Source organism: Zingiber officinale, chromosome 2B (genome assembly GCF_018446385.1).
Source record: "Zingiber officinale cultivar Zhangliang chromosome 2B, Zo_v1.1, whole genome shotgun sequence".
In the NCBI taxonomy this organism is placed as follows: Eukaryota; Viridiplantae; Streptophyta; class Magnoliopsida; order Zingiberales; family Zingiberaceae; genus Zingiber; species Zingiber officinale.
In genome coordinates, this window is record NC_055989.1 from 113,311,803 (window position 1) to 113,332,627 (window position 20,825).

Genomic DNA, 20,825 nt, shown 5'->3' on the forward strand with positions numbered 1-20,825 from the left:
GGGCACTGGTAGACTACTAATAGGGGTTAACCACCTCTATTTCGTCAAATTTAACCAAGCTTCCAATGCTTGGTTATATAGGCCACGGGTTTAAAAAACCAAAACATGCAGTCGACTGCCCTTCATGGAAATTCGACCATTGCAGCCCAACGGCTCGATACTAACCCTCTGTTCGCTCTCAGTCGACTGCACCAGTCGACTGCATCAGGCGACTGATGAAACCACCAGTCGACTGCTACAGTACTGCTACAGTAACACTACAATGTTCTACAGTAACTTTACAGTGCTGCTACAGTACCGCTACAGTAAACCCTAATTCTAGAATTTTACCCCGAGTACATTCACTCAACACTCATTCTCGCCCGACCAACCTAGACCTAGCCTTCTAGTCTCCTCCATCAGCTTTGCGTCCCTTGTATGTCTCCTCATCCTTCACGTCTTGTCTTCTGGAGCTTCCATCGGTTTTGTCATTGTTGTCGGGTCTTCCTTTGCCAAGAGGTCACACCTCCGAGACTTCATCCATTGCCAAGTCACACTTGGACTTACGTTGCCAAGACTACATGCTTGGACTTACACCACCAAGACTCATCCTTGGACTTTCCTCCTTTGCCAAGATCACACTTGGACTTTCCTTGTTGTACTTGTATCCTGTATACTCACAATGCATATCAAATACAATAATAATCCTAACTTAAACCTTTGTCCAAACATCAAACTTAGGGTGCCCAGATTGCTCCAACATCTTATTCCCTTCTAATTCCTCATTAGAGCTCTGTGTATACTTTGATGCTGATTGGGCAGGCGACCTTATGGATTATGATATGGGTTATGATAAGTGGACCCTTTTGCAGGAGAAGGAAAGGGGATAACAAAGACAAGGAAGGCTGAAAAGGGCGAGATGAGGGGCCGCCCGGAAAAGGTTTGACCTGATAATGGGGTCGCTACATGTATGACAGACAAAGATCGGTCGAACATAATAAACCGACCGAGCATATATGATCGACAGAGGAAGATCGACCGAATATAAAAGACCGATCGAGTACGTATAGTCAGTCGGATATAAAGGATCGATCCGGTATAAAGAAAGTTTAACCTTAGGCGGTCAAGAGCATGACAAGATCATTTGAACATAGGAGTTTAGTAAGCAAAGACCGATCGAGCACGGTTACTCGATCAGACATATATAACCGACCAAGCATAGAGAGTCGGCTGAGCGTGGAAGTTCTTAACCTTGCGCACAAGAAGCAGAGGTTAGACGAATGAATAGACCAATCAAGTCTATAAGTTCAGCGGACAAAGGCTAGTCGGGTTTCGTAGATCGGCCGAACACATAGGCATTTAGTCTCATATGATCCTTAACATACGACTGATTGAAGGAGGGGCTATCGGGTAATATTGTCTCTATAAACCCAACTGGTTGATCTTGGTAAGTAAGGTAGGATCAGTTGTGCTCAATGGACTGGCCGAGCATATGAGTTCGGTAGGCGAAAATCGGTCGAGTGTAAGAAATCGATCGAAAGTAGAAGCACCTAGCGTTAAGTTATCTTGAAGACCTATATACGCTTGACCGGTTAGTCTCGGTCGATAAGGTAGGACCAGTCTGGCTTAATAGATCGGTCGAAGCACAGAGGCATTTAGCAGCATATGATCGACTAAAGGAAGGGTTAAAGGGCAATGATGCCTTTATACGCTCGACCGATTAATCTCGGTCGGCAAGGTATGACTGTCCGGGCTCAATAGACAAGCCGAGTATGAGAAGTAGATCGAACATAAAGGTCTTCAACCTTACATGGTTTCTAGTATATTTATAATGAAGTCCTAGTTAGGTATAAATAACCGATCGAGTATAGAATACCGACTGAGACTAGTACAGACAGAAGATATTCCTCATATATGCAAAATGAGCTTATGTGACTAACCAAGTATGTGTAACAGGTGAACCATAACAATATGTAATCATATTACAACTTAATCAATTTGGCGGCAAATAGCTTCTAGAAGTCTCCACAGGTATGTTAAACGACAAAGAAGGTACATCTGGGGTAAGAAAAAGATTCCTTAAACTATTATTGCAGTTCTGGCTTACATCATCTCTTAACAAACTTTAACAAACCGAGGTCCACCTCATGATTGTGGAGGTTATATGTGGTGGAATAAAAAGGGGAATCCTCTCGACTGGCAATGTACGCAAACATACGCATTGCATCCAAATCAAACCCTAATTTTCATATTGCTTTTTCTTCTCGCCGGAAACTAACTTGAGCGTCGGAGGGCCTAGCCAAGGATTCCCACCCCGATCTTAGATCACTAACGCTTTGTCGGTTGGTCTCATCGTGTGCAGGAAGGCGAGATCATCTCATATATTGGATTGTCGAACTTTGATCGAGCCACAGAGCCACCTCGCCGGAATTCCTTTTTGCAAGGTATTATTCATAGATCCAAAGCGCTGTGGTCTTCTCGGGTCTATTGTTTTGCATTTAAGTGTTTGGGAGGTCCACTGTGGTTTTCTCGGACCCTTCCCCGTTCTTCGACATCAGAGTCGCTATTAGCCACCACTCACCGTCGCCGAGTGCTTCATCTCGCAAGCTCTCAGACAGGATCAGATTATAAGTTGACCACCAGCTTCTATATTTTTCTTAGAGATTCTCTTATCTTTTGGAAGAGTAAGAAGCAAGATGTTATTTCCAGATCTTCCATAGAAGTTGAGTATCGTGACATGACTACCACCACTTATGAGATTATTGTTTGGTTACACTGGTTGCTTGCAGATATGAGAATTTTTCTTCCGAAACTTATTGCTCTTTATTTTGGTAATCAGAGTGTCATTTAGATTGCGTGCAATACAATTTTTCATGAGAGAACAAAGAATATTGAGATAGATTCTCATTTCACTCGTGATCATCTACAACTTGGCATTATCACACTACCTTTTGTTTCTTCCTCATTGCAGATAGCTGATATGTTTATCAAAGCTCATTCCGATTTGCGCTTTTATTTTTTGCTTGACAAACTCTTAATGCTTCTGACTGCAGTATCGTGAGTTTGAGGGAGATGTTAGATCATATAAATTTATTAGAATTATTTGTTGATAGCCTTTAGGAGAATTTAGTCTTTTACCTTTTCAATTTAGGATTTAGATTATTTTTGTAAGTAACTATATAAGACTTTGTACTCTTTATTTCTAAAATACTTTTTGGATTCATCAAATAAAGACAGCTATTTTTTTTTCCTCGGCGTCAATTTCTACCCACATGAATGCAAAACTTGAAGGGAGGGTTCTAACAAATGAAGAGTGATGAAGGCTAGAGTAGATTCAACCTATCTCTACAAATGGGTATCGTGATGGCGATTACTACCAAATATACCATTTTACAATCAAGGAAAAACTAGAGTTAGATGCACTAGCACTCCACTCTATCTATATTTATTATTCATTAAATTTAATATAAATTTCACTAAAATTTCTCTATTTATATGCATCGCCTTACTTCACCAAGAAGAAACTCTTGAAAAATGGAATTGTCTATAAGAATTTGAACATCTGTTTCATTGTTATCTTCTTCTTTGGTTGTCCCTTCTAATATTTAAAGAACACTACAAGTTACCAAATGATGGAATGCAATGTGTCAACCTCTTTATTAATTGTTTGGAAATGAGTGATGATCTTACAGTTATGAAGTGTGAAAAACATAATTGGGAAAATTAGAGGGTTGAATGTCTTTTAATAAGTAACACAATCTTCCTGAAAATTAGATTTTTAAATCAATTCTTAAATCAAGCAAATAAATATTTAATTTCCCTCGTCCTCATGGTATGACAAGGTGTTGGAAATTTAATATTATTGTGCAGTATCAATAATCGCAAAGACCATGCCAATTTTTAAGCCAAAAAAAAAACATCTACAATATCTATTTATGGAACCCTTTAAGTAGTTGGAGAGACAACTCTCTTTTAAGCAATAAGCATCACTTGGTTAATATGTGATCATCAAGCACCAATTGATATGCCTCTACATAGTTTGTGGCAGATGTTTTAGGTGTTTTTCTTTGTTTTGGATTACAAAACCTTCATTCTTCATTTATCAAGCACTTCAAACTCTCATGCTAAGAATATCTGAAAGTCATCATTTTAAGGAAGAAATATGGTTGCCTTAGCTATATCAATGTCCAAAGCAACCAGTTATCGTTGATGGATATTATTTATCCTTAATCCACATGAATTCTAGAAATACAAATAGAATTCTAATAGAGAAAACAAATTCCTAAGCATGATCTAATTTTCTCGAAACATGGCATAACAAAATAATTGCATAAAATAATGACAAGGATCATGATTGAAGAGTCCTTGTCCTTGTCCTTGTCCTGTAGCGTTGTTTGCTCAACCCTTGAGGAAGAAGGTAAAGCGAGAGCAAGAAGGTGGTCTTCCAAGGGAATTAGGGTGGCGGTGCCTCAAACCCTCATCAATGGGGAATAAGGGTTATGTCAAGATGCCCTAAACCCTTGGAGACCAATCCTTTATATAGGAATTCAATCCTTGATCAGTCTATAGATTATAACGGATTGAGTTAAAGGGTTATACATATTCAACCTATATTCAATAACCCAAAATCCAATAAACTTAAGTTAGATCATTTTACATGGGTTCGTATCCCCATATGCAAATTACAAATAAGTCGACCTAAAAGAGATAATATCCAACAATCTCCCGCTTGAGCTATTTGTGATGTGCATATGACATATAAATATAACTTTAGTTGATATCAAATTTTATGGGTATAGAATACCCCCGTGATAATATGATCTATTAATTTCATTGGTATAAGACTAAAGATGTCATAACTACTATATATGTCTATAACAAGTCGCAATAGTAATCATAATACCAATATTATTAATGACATATATAGATTAAGATGTAGATATGTAGTATGAAAATTATATGAAATATAATCAGGCATATGTCAATTTCTAACTAGTCCTAAAGTGACATAAAAGGGTCTAATCATATTTGTAAAAAAAACTTTATACTAAGCTATACTAGCAAATCATAATCTAAATCTTATAATTCCAAAAGGAATCTATATTATATTTACAAACACTAAATACTAAACAACAATAGTAAATCATGATACTTTATTTTAGAGTGTCCAACATAATGATAGAATTCTCATTAATGTTTGAATTTTAAGTACGTATAATAAGCAAAACAAAATATTTGTCTTAATAACATAGAGTGATAAAGATAAATACAGACTCCCACTAAATGAGTACTTCTTTCATAAGAAGAACTCACATACCCACAATATACACATGAAACACCTTAGACACTAAGCCTTTGGTGAGTGGATCTGCCAACATGGAATCTGTACTGACATGCTCTATCATGACCTGACGACTTTGAACCCTTTCTTTAACCACCAGAAATTTGATGTCGATGTGCTTTGTCATCGACGAATTGCAGCTATTCTTGGCATAAAGTTATGCGACTTTATTATCATAGTTAATTCTCAATGACTTATCAATGTCATCAATAATCTCCAATGTTGTGATGAAATTCTATAGTCAAATCCCGTGATTGGATGCTTCATAGCATGCTATCAACTTTACCTCTATAGTAGAAGTGGTTATTGGCATCTGTTTGATGTTTTTCCAAGATATAGCCCCTTCATCAAGCATGAAAATAGAGCCTAAAGTTGACCTCCTATTATCCAAGCATCCAGCAAAATCGGAATCTAAATATCTAATCATCTCCAGGTGATCTGACCTTCGATATTTGAGCATATGTCCTTTAGTTCTTTACATATACCGCATCACTCTCTTTACTGGTTTCTAGTGAGACGGTCCTAGGTTACTTATATATCTACCTAACATCCCTACTATGAATGTAATATCTGGGCATGTATAAACTTATGCATACATGAGAATTCTCATAGCTAATGGGTAAGGGAATTGTTCTATCTCCTTTATTTCAAGTTCATGTTGTGACACTGCTGCAAACTGAATCTGTCACCTCTAGACACAAAAGTGTCACCAGGTGCATAGTTTTGTATGCTATATCTTATAAGAACCTTTTCAATATACACATATTGTAAAAGTCCAAGAATACCTCTTGAATGATCACGACATATCTATATGCCTAAGACAAAGAATGTTTCATCAAGATCTTTAATTTTAAAAAATATTAGATAGAAATCACTTGGTTTCATGCAGCAAATCCTTATTATTACTCGCAAGTAATATATCGTTCACATACAAAACAAGTATAACAAACTTGATCCCACTGAACTTGATATATGTGTACTGATCAATAAGGTTTCCCTAAATCCAAACGAGATGACCACTTGATCAAGTTTTCGGTACCATTGATGGGATGCCTATTTCAAACCATAAATGGACTTCTTTAATCTACATACTAGGTGCTTTGAATCCTGAAACTCAAGTTCTCTGGTTGCACCAAATGTATAGATTCCTCATTGTCTTCATTGAGGAATGTATTCCTTATATCCATTTGGTGTAACTCTAAATCATAATGAGCTACAAGTGTCATGATTACCTTAAGAGAGTCTTTTATCAACATAGATGATAAAGTCTCCTTATAATCAATGTTTTCCTTTTGAGTGAATCCCTTGACCATAAGACAAGCCTTATACTTTTTGACATTTCCCCTTGAATCTCTCTTGATTTTAAATATCCATTTACAACCAATAAGTTTCAAACCTTTATGCAATTTAGCAAGTTCCCAAACGTTATTATCTAGTATAAACTTCAACTCTTCTTGTATGGCGTTAATATACCTTTCAAGGTTAGAGTATTGTTTGACTTCTTGAAAAGATACAAAATCACTTTCAAACCCTATGTTAAAATCATACTCTTAGAGATAAACATAATCATGAGAAGTTGTTGATCTCCGTTCCCTCATGAGTCACCTTACAAACACTTATACTTAAGGTGGTTGAGGTATGCTCTCATCAATACGAGGCAATACCTCATTTTGAGTGGTAGACTCTTCCAATTGCATTGGAGATGACATGAAAATTTCTTGACTCATTACTCCAACTGAATGTGCAATATCCATAATGTGGAGTACAGAAGTCATACTAATACTTATTACACTAGTAGTGAACATAGAAGGATTGCTAATGCTTTTCTCAAAAGATATTTCCTTGACTTTAGTGTGTTGGATCGAATGTGCTAGAGGGGGGGGGGGGGTGAATAGCACTCGTGGCTTTCACAATTTTCGTATTCGAAAATCGTTCAAAAAGTAATGCAGCGAAAATAAGTAAGGAACAACAAAGAAAAGAGGCAAACACAGAAGACACAGTCATTTACTTGGTTCAGAGCCTTGAGCGACTCCTACTCCAAGGCCCGCGATCGTAGATCGCTTTCGGTGGGCAACAACTATAATATCGCAAAGTTTACAATTGATTATTACAATAAGTGCACTAATGAAAATATACTGACAATACAAGAGATGTAGACGTAGTCGCTGAATGTTGGAGTAGCAGAGCGTCGCAGAAGCGTTTGGAGCAGCACAAGGAAGAGCGCAGGTTCTTCTGTTCGAATTGTTGTATGGAGCTGCACCTCGAGGCCTCCTTTTATAGCTCTGCAAAGTCTGATCCAGATCCCCAAGCTTCGGGATCAAGTTTGACTCGAGGCGGATCGGTCGACCGATCCCCTTTTCGGTCGACCGATCAGGCGATCTCTTCCTATCTGATCCGCCTGATCCTCTCGCTCCGCTTCGTCCTGGTCAAACTCTATCTGAGGTTCGGTTGACCGATAAATAGGTTCGGTCAACCGATAAGCTCTGACTCAGCCCAGTCAGCCTGATCCAGTCGACACCCAACCCAGGTTCGGTCGACCGCTGGGGATTTGATCTGCTGGTTTGTGGGTTCGGTCGACCGATCCCGGTCACTTCTAACTCTGCACAAAAATGTTAGTCTCCTGCAAAACCGAGTTAGAACACAATAGATAATATCTAAACAAATAAACTGACAGCCTTCGGACTGTCCGGGTCTGACTTCGGGTTTCTGATCGAAAATTCTAGGTCGACCCGATGCCTACTGTTCCCTCTATGGGGAGCGCGTCTTCACCTACTCCACTCAGGAGATTTACCTGTTGCCAGTGCGATCCTCCAGATCGACTGGACTTTTGCTCAGCGCTCGATGCCTCCGGACTTTCTGCTGGACGCCCGCTTCCTGACCCGTCCAGTCTTTCACCTGGTTCGCGACACCAAGACTTTCCACCTAGGGTTACCACCCCCAAGGATTTTTGCCCGAAGCACTCGATCCGCCAAGACTTTCTGCATAGGGTTACTGCCCCCTATGACCTAGGGTTACCACCCCCTAGGGTTTTCAACCTGCCTAACCGCAGCTAGGTCTTTCCTGAAACACTCAATCAAACTGTTAGATCACAAATAAGCTTAACTTTGAATTCCTTTGCCATTGTCAAAACAATGGTTTGATCGTCGGATGCTTTCCGCACCAACATAGTGTTCCTACTATCCTTAATGAATTTGATAATTTTTTATTTTGAAGAAGGATCTATAAAAGGGATCATAAAATTTATATCCCCTTGATTTCTATGAGTAACCCATAAAATGACAGCTAATAGTATTTGAGTCCAGTTTCTTTTCATTAGGTTTATAAGGCCTAGGCTCAGTTGGACAACCCTAGACGTGTAAGTGGCTACTGCTATGTTTCCTAGTCATCCATATCTCAAATATGATTTTAGTTATTGTCTTACTAAGTACTCTATTACGTAGACAAAACTGTAGTCTTGAGTATTTCACCTCACAAAGATTCAGGTAAAGAAGTAAAAATCATTATACTTCTTACCATATCTTTTAGGATATGATTGCATCATTCAACTACACCATTCTAACTCGGAGTACCAGATATGGTATACTGAGGTATAATCTCACACTCAGTAGGGTAATTCACAAAGGTCATGGACGTTGTTCATCTGATCCATTATATTGACTATAATATTCACCTCGACGATTAGATCTAACAGATTTAATATTTTACCTAGTTGATTTTTAACTTCAGCTTTAAAAATTTTAACGTATCCAAAGATTGAAACTTCTTACAAATAAGGTACAGATAGCTGAATTGAGAGTAATCATTGATAAATCTAATAAAATATGTTTGATCATTTCAAGATGCCTTAGGAAATTGTCCATAAACATCCGTATGTATCAACTCTAAAACATCACTATAATGATTTGCTCCCTTATTACTTTTGTTAGTTGTTTTCACTTTAGCACACTCTATGTAGACATTAAAGTCTGACATGTTAAGGGAATCAAGAATTCCATGTGACATTAACGTTTCTAACTATTGTTTAGATATATATGTCCTAAATGTCTATACCATAATATGGACAAATTCTCATCAGTCAATTTATATTTTGTACCTATACTATGCATAATCACGTTGTCAACCGTAGAAGTTAAGGTGTTTAATTTATAAAGCTTATCAACCAAGGAATCATTGTCAGCCAACACTGAATTTAAGAAAATAATTAAACATTCTATTTCTAAATGAATAAGAATAACCTGATTGTTCAAACAAAAAGTTAAAATTAAATTTTGTCAAAAAAATGATATAATAAATATATTTTCTAAATCTAAAAATAAATCAGTTCCTAAATAAAGCCTAAAAATACCAATAAACTCTACTTTAGCCATCTTGTCATTCTCCGTATAGGATCTTTCATCATTAAGTGTAAGATGACTCATGAGACAACCCTATATAGAGACACTTATATGAGTAGTAGAATTAATATCTATCCACCAAGTGTTAATGGGTACAATAGTCAAATTGAGTTCTGACCTAACAAAGTTGAAAAGTTTACCATTCTTTACATGTTAGTTGGTGCATTTGGGATAGTGTTTCTTCATATGACCTTTCTTCTTTAGTAGAAACAAGTAGACTTCTTATCCTATTTTTTTTGCGCCTTATGGCTAAAACCCCTAAAATCTGTAATTTGCTTTTCCTTTCCTTTATTGATCCTCTTTCTCTTCTTGTTCGACCCTTGAGGACCAGATGCTAAGTGAGCACTTTTAGATGTCTCATGCCTCAGTCTCTCCTTCTCTTGCACACACTGAGCTATAAATTCATTCAATGCCCACTTTTCCTTTTGAGTATTATATGAAATTTTAAAAGTAGTGAACTGTATAAGTAGAGACATCAAGATGAAATGTACTAATATAGACTTAGACATATTGAGTTTAAGTGCTTTAGACTTGTGGAGACATTAGACATCTCCATAATGTACTCACTAATATTTCCTTTACCATTATACCGTATGTTCACCAACTTTGGAAGAAGTGTGATGGTCTTGTCTTATTCATTTACCACGAAACAGTCTACTAATTGGCTTAGGAAACTATTAGCATCCTCTGCCTCAGTTACAAAACCTTTAATTGATACCAAAATGGTAAGCCTCACGATACTTAGACACATGTGGTTTGATTACTTTCATTTTTTAAATTCAACCCTCTGCTCTACAATGCTAGCACTGGTCAGGTATGCGGGGCGATCATATCTTAATGTATAGTTTGAATCCATGAAACCTAAGACTACAATCATGTACTATTTTCACTCAACAAAACTCAAATCAGTTAGTGTAGGGATGTTATTAATACTCACAGTTACAGATTGCACAGAAATTAAAAGAGTGAAAATAATGTAAACTCATGATTTGATTAAAGTCAAGAACATGTATAAGTACAAGTAATAAATCATAAGATTATACAAATAAAATAAATTTTTAAATATATATAAATGAGATTTTTATGAGATACTAAATATAAAATTATATTTTACTCTATAGATTAAAATATAATTTCTTAGCGGTACTATCTAATATAACTTAAATTTTAATTGATCACATAATAAGCCTTCATTTGGGTTGAACCATTATGCGCATAATCTGACACTTTATATGAGTTATATTTGGTTTATAATTTACAACAACTTTAATCTGCCATGTAATGTGTCTTTCTTTGGACCGACATATTTTGTATATAATTTGAACAAAAAATAAATTTTGTCCTTTAGTTGTATAGTACCCTTAATTATATATCTAGTATAAAAGAAATTTTCCTTTAGATCAATTACTCTTAGCATAGCTATACGTTTACCGACATAAAATACACTAAATCTACTTAAGGTGTCTTCCTTTAGGCCGATACAGTAGTTCAATTTAGTAGTATATGTGTAGATAGACCCAAGAAACAATCCTAGGAACTTTAATCGAATAGATAAGAACTTGATTAGCCTTAGTATCTTTGAATTAGGCTAATCAATCAATTATTGCCATACGACAATCGATTGACTGATGCCAATGATCACCACAATCGACTTGAAGGGCTATTGTATGCGACTTCAGGATCATCAATCGATTAATGATGAGTGTCAATTGATTGATGTAAACCAATTGATCCAGCTAATCAATCATAAACCCTTCTGTGTTCGACATCTAACTCATCAATCGATTGAGACTTTTTGACAATTGATTGAGACTTCATGGAAATCAATTAGTTGTCACAAAAAAAAATCAATTCGTCAATTGATCCCAGAGCCTTCTATGCTCGATTTCAGTATTGACAATTGATTGGTGTAAATCACCAATCGATCGATAACGTCAATCGATCAGACTGATCGATTAAATCAATTATGTTGTGATTTCAAGGTTGTAATTGATTGAAACAAATTCCTAATCGATTGATAACACCAATCGATTAGGCTCATTGATTCCATCACTTTTGTGTTCGACCCTTTAATTAGTAATCAATTAGTGCTTAACACCAATTGATTACTAGAAGCAGTCAAACCATGTAATCGATTGAAAATCATTCTTTTATTCAATCCTGTTGTGTTGGTGAAACTCATCAATTGATTGGTATCAACTAAATTGATTGGGTCAATCAATTTTCATTGATTCTATTCGCAAACTTAGGCTTTGTAATCAATTGCCCGACTATGTCAATCGATTACACCATTGCGATTTGACCTAAAATTAGATCGAAGGTGGTGGTTCTTCCTGAAGATGATAATAGTTCACCATTGTTCTTTATGTTCTTCGTGAAAATCATGAAAACCCTAGAAGATTAACCCTATCCTAGGTTTTCTATTATAGTAATTTGACGATCAAACACTAGTAAAACTTTAATCTAGCAAAAAAATAAAAGATCGACAAAAAACCTAAACTGCATTACCGTGAAAGCGATGAAACACAGGATTTGATACCAATTGATGGATATTGTTGAGCCCTAATTTGTATGAATTCTAGAAATAAAAACAGAATTCTAGTAGAGAAAATAAATTATCCTAAGCATGATATAGTTTCATTGAAACATGACATAACAAAATAATTGCATAAAACAATGGTAAGGAGCCTAATTGATGAGCCATTGTTATGTAGGATCGAGACCGCGCTAGAGGGGGGGGTGAATAGCGCTCGTGGCTATTTTGTTCGATTATCGGAATCGTAAGAATTATCGGAGTAATTAAGCAGCGGAATAAAACAAAACAAGCACACAGAGACAGGAGGATTTTTACTTCGTTCGGAGCCTTGATCGACTCCTACTCGAAGGTCCGCGATCCTTGATCGCTTCCGGTGGGTAACAACTATAAGCTCGATAAAAGGATTACAAGATGAAGTACAAGTAAATGGAAAAACTAGTTATACCGACGACAAGAGTAGAATTTTGGAGCTTCGGGTCGTCGGAGACTTGTAGCAGCACTTCCGGGCGTCTTTCGGAGCAACACGTTGAAGAGAGCAGACTTGGAATGTGTTGTTTAGAAGTGCTGGTCGAAACCCCCTTATAAAGGGTGTTCAAGGCGCCTTGAAGGCTGTTCAAGGCGCCTCCATGCTGCCTGGTCTTCCGCGTGGATCAGATCTGAACTGGTCGAACTTCATCCCTTGGAGGCGCCTTATACCCTGCTCAAGGCGCCTTCCAAGGCGCCTTATACTCCCTTCAAGGCGCCTTCGATGAACTTTCGTAGCCAGCTCAGCTTTTGCACCCGAGGCGCCTCCAAGCTCCATGGAGGCACCTCGGACACTGTTCATCCGAGGCTTTAGGTTGCTCCTTTACACCTGCAAGATACGTTAGTCCCAAACAATATCCTGCAACACAAAGTTAGCACAATAAACATGATAAATGAAGTATAGACAGTCTCCGGACTGTCCGAGTCTGACTTCGGGTTTCCGACCGGAAACCCTAGGTCGACCCGACGCCTACTGTTCCCTCTACGGGGAACGCGTCCTCACCTACTCCACTCAGGAGATTTACCTGTTGCCAGTCGATCCTCCAGATCGACTGAACTTTTGCTCAGCACTCGATGCTTCCGGACTTTCTGCTGGACATCCGCTTCCCTGGCTAGTCCAGTCTTTCACCTGGTTCGCGACACTAGGACTTTCCACCTAGGGTTACCACCCCCCTAGGACTTTTGCCTGAAGCCATCGACCTGCCAAGACTTTTCGCATAGGGTTACCGCCCCCTATGACCTAGGGTTACCACCCCCTAGGGTTTTCCCTTTGCCTAACCGCAGCTAGGACTTTTCTCCACCTAGGGTTACCACCCCCTAGGACCTAGGGTTACCACCCCCTAGGGTTTTCACCTGCCTAACCGCAGTTAGGACTTTCCTGAAATACTCATTCAACATGTTAGATAACAGAGAATCTTAACTTTAAATCCCTTTGCCATTATCAAAACTTAGGTTCGATCGTCGGATGCTTCCTGCACCAACAATCTCCCCCTTTTTGATTATGGCAACAAAAATTCAAAGTTAAGAAAATAATGCCATTAAAAGATAAGCATGAAAATACAAGCATAATTATAGTTAAGTGCAGAGCTAAATTAAGTGCAGAGCTAAATTAAGTGCAGAGCTCCCCCTTTATATAAAGACTCCCCCTTAATAAAAACTCACTTTTTTAAATTTGAATTTCTTTCAATTTTCTTTAATTCTTTGAATTTTCTTCTACTCTCCCCCTTTGTCATATATCAAAAATCAGTTGAAAGCAAGTTTTAAGATTTTAAGAAAACAATCTTTTTGAGAGAAGGAAGAAGAAGGCTTGTGAAACTTAGTTAATCGGAATATTTTTAACTTAGAAAAGTATTTTAGCATTTAGAGTTAAAATTTATAAGGGGGCTAAGTTTGAGAAAGTTTGAAGGTTGCTATATGAGTCACTTTAGCTAAGCCTTTTGTAAACAATGAATTTTGAGAATGTAGGTTCAGTTTAAAAGGTACTTAGCGTTAAAACTTAATTTTGAAAAGATAGGAGTAAGAATTTGTTAATACAAAGAGGGAGTGACTAAATGTTTAATTTAGGTTATTTATTTTAGCTGGTCTTTAAGTCTAAGCATGAGGTTAAATAGATTTTAAGTTATCCAGATTGTTTTGTTAAGGTATTAGAGCCCTAAAGTATAAGCATGCTCAAACTTCAAATTTCCATTTCCTTCAGGGCTAATTCCATGTTTTTGTAAGTCTAGTAAATTTAGGGGAGCAAAGGATTTTGAAATTAGTTTTCCAAATATTTTTCAAAGGATTTTGAAATAAGTTTTTCAAATATTTTTCAAAGGATTTTGAAATTAGTTTTTCAAATATTTTTCAAAGGATTTTGAAATTAGTTTTTCAAATATTTTTCAAAAGATTTTGAAATAAGTTTTTCAAATATTTTTCAAAGGATTTTGAAATAAGTTTTTCAAGTATTTTTCAAAGGATTTTGAAATAAGTTTTTCAAGTACTTTTCAAAGGCAAAGGATTTTGAAAATTAGTTTTTCAAATATTTTTCAAAGGATTTTGAAATAAGTTTTTCAAATATTTTTCAAAGGATTTTGAACTAAGTTTTTCAAGTATTTTTCAAAGGATTTTGAAATTAGTTTTTCAAATATTTTTCAAAGGATTTTGAAATGAAGTTTAAAAAGATTTTTAAAATGATTTTGAAAGTTTTTTCAAATAATTTTGAAATGAAGTTTAAAAAGATTTTTAAAATGATTTTGAAAGTTTTTTCAAATAATTTTGAAATGAAGTTTAAAAAGATTTTTAAAATGATTTTGAAAGTTTTTTTTCAAATAATTTTGAAATTAAGTTTAAAAAGATTTTTAAAATGATTTTGAAAGTTTTTTCAAATAATTTTGAAATGAAGTTTAAAAAGATTTTTAAAATGATTTTGAAAGTTTTTTCAAATAATTTTGAAATGAAGTTTAAAAATATTTTTTTAAGTGATTTTGAAAGTTTTTTCAAATAATTTGGAAATGAAGTTTAAAAAGATTTTTAAAATGATTTTGAAAGTTTTTTCAAATAATTTTGAAATGAAGTTTAAAAAGATTTTTAAAATGATTTTGAAAGTTTTTGCAAATAATTTTAAAATGAAGTTTAAAAATATTTTTTCAAGTGATTTTGAAAGTTTTTTCAAATAATTTTGAAATGAAGTTTAAAAAGATTTTGAAAAGATTTCAAATAATTTTGAAATTAAGTTTTAAAGATTTTGAAATGATTTTGAAAATATTTTTCAAATAAATTTTATAGAATTTTGAAATTAAGATTAAAAGATTTTGAAATGATTTTGAAAATATTTTTCAAATAAATTTTAAAGAATTTTGAAATTAAGTTTTAAAGATTTTGAAAATATTTTTCAAATAAATTTTAAAGAATTTTGAAATTAAGTTTTAAAGATTTTGAAAATATTTTTCAAATAATTTTGAAGAATTTTGAAATTAAGTTTTAAAGATTTTGAAATGATTTTGAAAATATTTTTCAAATAATTTTAAAGAATTTTGAAATTAAGTTTTAAAGATTCTGAAATGATTTTGAAAATATTTTTCAAATAAATTTTAAAGAATTTTGAAATTAAGTTTTAATGATTTTGAAATGATTTTGAAAATATTTTTCAAATAATTTTGAAGAATTTTGAAATTAAGTTTTAAAGATTTTGAAATGATTTTGAAAATATTTTTCAAATAAATTTTAAATAATTTTGAAATTAAGTTTTAAAGATTTTGAAATGATTTTGAAAATATTTTTCAAATAAATTTTAAAGAATTTTGAAATTAAGTTTTAAAGATTTTGAAATGATTTTGAAAATATTTTTCAAATAATTTTGAAGAATTTTGAAATTAAGTTTTAAAGATTTTGAAATGATTTTTCAAATAATTTTGAAGAATTTTGAAATTAAGTTTTAAAGATTTTGAAATGATTTTTCAAATAAATTTTAAAGAATTTTGAAATTAAGTTTTAAAGATTTTGAAATGATTTTGAAAATATTTTTCAAATAAATTTTAAGGAATTTTGAAATTAAGATTAAAAGATTTTGAAATGATTTTGAAAATATTTTTCAAATAAATTTTAAAGAATTTTGAAATTAAGTTTTAAAGATTTTGAAAATATTTTTCAAATAATTTTGAAGAATTTTGAAATTAAGTTTTAAAGATTTTGAAATGATTTTGAAAATATTTTTCAAATAAATTTTAAAGAATTTTGAAATTAAGTTTAAAGATTTTGAAATGATTTTGAAAATATTTTTCAAATAAATTTTAAAGAATTTTGAAATTAAGTTTTAAAGATTTTGAAATGATTTTGAAAATATTTTTCAAATAATTTTGAAGAATTTTGAAATTAAGTTTTAACGATTTTGAAATGATTTTGAAAATATTTTTCAAATAATTTTAAAGAATTTTGAAATTAAGTTTTAAAGATTTTGAAATGATTTTGAAAATATTTTTCAAATAAATTTTAAAGAATTTTGAAATTAAGTTTTAAAGATTTTGAAATGATTTTGAAAATATTTTTCAAATAATTTTGAAATAAAGTTTTAAAAGATTTTTAAAATGATTTTGAAAAGATTTTTCAAATAATTTTAAATAATTTTGAAATTAAGTTTTAAAGATTTTGAAAAGATTTTTCAAATTTTGTTATGAAATTTGAGAATAATTCAAGTTAATTAAAGGTAATTTAATTATTAATTAACTTGATTTAAGTTCAAGTCAATTTTTATAATTTAATTTTTTAGTTATCTCACCTGATCTAAATTGTCAATCAGGGAACCCTATAATTGTTGTGAGATGAATTATTGTTGAAGTTAAGGGTCTGGTTTAACTTTGTGTTAGATTCAGGTTTAGCTTTGGTTTCAACAAGTAAGCATTCTTTGGATAAACTTCTGGGTTATGGTGAGTCACACGGAGCTCATTAAAGTAACCATGCCTTCGAGGTTTTCCAAATAGTCCTACCCATTGAACTTAATACTAATCCTTGGTCTAACTAGTTAGGATCCATTTAAGAGTAGCTTCGGTCAGTTCCACTTGGCCAAATGCACCAGGTCGAAGTCATATCTTCCTAGACATGCGATGCCCAAGCTTCCCTAACGTACTATCATCCAAAAACTTCACCAGTACTATGAGTCAAGTTAAACCTAGTCCGTTTTAATCTAACCTTAGTTACCCTACCGGGTAATCTACTCTTGTTTTACCCATTTCGGGTAGATTAGGTTCAGTTACCCAGTCGGGTAATTTAGTTGGGGGTGCCAGCTATTCTGGATCCTCCATCTATATTTAAATTTTGATTTTGATTTGAATTTTGAGTTAATTTTGAATTTTAAATTTAATTTTGAATTTCAAATTTTTAATTTTGAATTTTAAAATTAATTTTAAATTTCAAATTTCAAATTTTGAATTTAATTTCGAATTTTTAATTAATTTTTTTAAAAAAAATTTTAAGATTATTTTTCTTTTTGCTCCCCCTGGATCATAGCCTCGATATGGTCTATCGAGGTAGTGTATTTGATCCTTCAGGACCCAATATTGACCAAGTCCAACTTGATTGACCAAGTTGGACTTAGGTACCCATGCTTGGACTACCTTTATATTATTTCTATTAACTAATGATAAATACGATTTGTATTTCGTTTTGGTCTTAAATCCAAGTCCGGCTTTGTTGTAAACGGCTCGCTGTTTTCCAAGAATCAGATCCAGATTCTTGGAACCCAAGGTGAACCGTTCCAATGTATTCTTGAGTTCTTTAATTTGAGCTTTCAGATTGGAATTTTCTTCCTTAAGTTGTTGGACTTGAGTTGAACTTCCAATTTGAACTAACTCAGCTAAAGAACTCGAGTCAGTCGCTTCCTTAAGGGTTGTTACCTCCTTTTGGAGCGACTTAACCCGGACGTTGGATTTAGCCAACTTCTTAAGCAAGTATGGAATTAAATTTTGCGAGTCATCTAAGTTAATACTAGATATTAAAGCACTTACAGTGGTTTTGGGTCCTTCTGAAACGGATACGGATCCGTGGCTTCGCTCGGACTCGGTGTCTGAATCGCTCTCGATTTCTGAATCGGACTCGAACTCGGACTCTGTTTCAACAACATGTGCTAGTACTGGTAGAGCGAGGAGGCTTGCTTGTTCTTCTTCATTGGATTCAGATTCGTCTGATGACTCAGACCATGTTGCCTTTAACACTTTCTTCGTCTTTTTCTTTCTAGCTTCCTCTGTCTTGCTTGTACCTGCAACCAATGTAATACCTTCCTCGACCGAAGTAGTATCATACTGTTCATCTAATTCAAATAAATCGTCTATAAAATTATGCTTACTTACTTGGGTACCTTCGTGTAACTGAATCAGATTCTCCCACAGCTCCCTGGCGCTTGAGAATGGGCCGACGCGATTCAGCTCCCTATTCGTTAAGCCGCACTGAAGTGTATACGTTGCTTTTGCGTTTGCTTCTACCTTTTTTATAAGGTTCGCGTCCCAGTTCTCGAACGGTAGTGGCATGCCGGCGCCGTCAGTTGGTATTTCGAGCCCGGTCTTGGTGATCATCCAGACATCGAACTCGGTTTGTAGGTACGACTCCATTCGGCCTTTCCAGTAGCTGAAGTCTTCGCCGGAGAAGAGAGGTGGTCGAGTGGTGCTATAGCCTTCTTGGAGAGCCATTGAATCTTGCACGAAAAAATGAACAAAAAACTTGTCCCAGGACTTAATCCTGGATTAGTAGTGTGGTAGAAGGAAAAAAATTTTTACGAGTTTCAAGAAAAAATAATAAAATAATAATAAAATATTATTAAAAAAATATTTAAAAATATTATTTCAAATTTTGTCAAATTCAATATTTTATCAATACTAATAAATCGTGAAAGGATGAAAATGTATTTTTCGAAAATAATTTTGGAGGGAAAAAAACGAAAGACGTAAGGTTTTATTTTTACCCTATAAACACGACAAAGCCACGAAAAAAATGCTTGAATGGTGGTTGCACCAGTTCAAAGCGACCCCGCTCTGATACCAATTGTTGGATCAAGACCGCGCTAGAGGGGGGGTGAATAGCGCTCGTGGCTATTTTGTTCGATTATCGGAATCGTAAGAATTATCGGAGTAATTAAGCAGCGGAATAAAACAAAACAAGCACACAGAGACAGGAGGATTTTTACTTCGTTCGGAGCCTTGATCGACTCCTACTCGAGGGCCCGCGATCCTTGATCGCTTCCGGTGGGCAACAACTATAAGCTTGATAAAAGGATTACAAGATGAAGTACAAGTAAATGGAAAAACTAGTTATACCGACGACAAGAGTAGAATTTTGGAGCTTCGGGTCGTCGGAGACTTGTAGCAGCACTTCCGGGCGTCTTTCGGAGCAACACGTTGAAGAGAGCAGACTTGGAATGTGTTGTTTAGAAGTGCTGGTCGAAACCCCCTTATAAAGGGTGTTCAAGGCGCCTTGAAGGCTGTTCAAGGCGCCTCCATGCTGCCTGGTCTTCCGCGTGGATCAGATCTGAACTGGTCGAACTTCATCCCTTGGAGGCGCCTTATACCATGCTCAAGGCGCCTTATACTCCCTTCAAGGCGCCTTCGATGAACTTTCGCAGCCAGCTCAGCTTTTGCACCCGAGGCGCCTCCAAGCTCCATGGAGGCACCTCGGACACTGTTCATCCGAGGCTTTAGGTTGCTCCTTTGCACCTGCAAGATACGTTAGTCCCAAACAATATCCTGCAACACAAAGTTAGCACAATAAACATGATAAATGAAGTATAGACAGTCTCCGGACTGTCCGAGTCTGACTTCGGGTTTCCGACCGGAAACCCTAGGTCGACCCGACGCCTACTGTTCCCTCTATGGGGAACGCGTCCTCACCTACTCCACTCAGGAGATTTACCTGTTGCCAGTCGATCCTCCAGATCGACTGGACTTTTGCTCAACACTCGATGCTTCCGGACTTTCTGCTGGACATCCGCTTCCCCGGCTAGTCCAGTCTTTCAACTGGTTCGCGACACCAGGACTTTCCACCTAGGGTTACCACCCCCTAGGACTTTTGCCTGAAGCCATCGACCTGCCAAGACTTTCCGCATAGGGTTACCACCCCCTATGACCTAGGGTTACCACCCCCTAGGGTTTTCCCTTTGCATAACTGCAGCTAGGACTTTTCTCCACCTAGGGTTACCACCCCCTATGACCTAGGGTTACCACCCCCTAGGGTTTTCACCTGCCTAACCGCAGTTAGGACTTTCCTGAAATACTTATTCAACATGTTAGATAACAGAGAATCTTAACTTTGAATCCTTTTGCCATTATCAAAACTTAGGTTCAATCGTCGGATGCTTCCTGCACCAACATGTTATTGTCCTATAGTATCGTATGCTCGATCCCTGAGGAATAAGATGAAGCAGAAGTAAGAAGATGGTCTTCTAAGGGAATTAGGGGGGTGACGCCGCAAACCCTCATGAATGGGGAACAAGAGTTGTGTTAAGATGCCTTAAACTCTTGGGGGTCAATCCTTTATATAGGAATCTATTATATTATCAGTCTATAGATAATAACATATTAGGCTAAAGGGT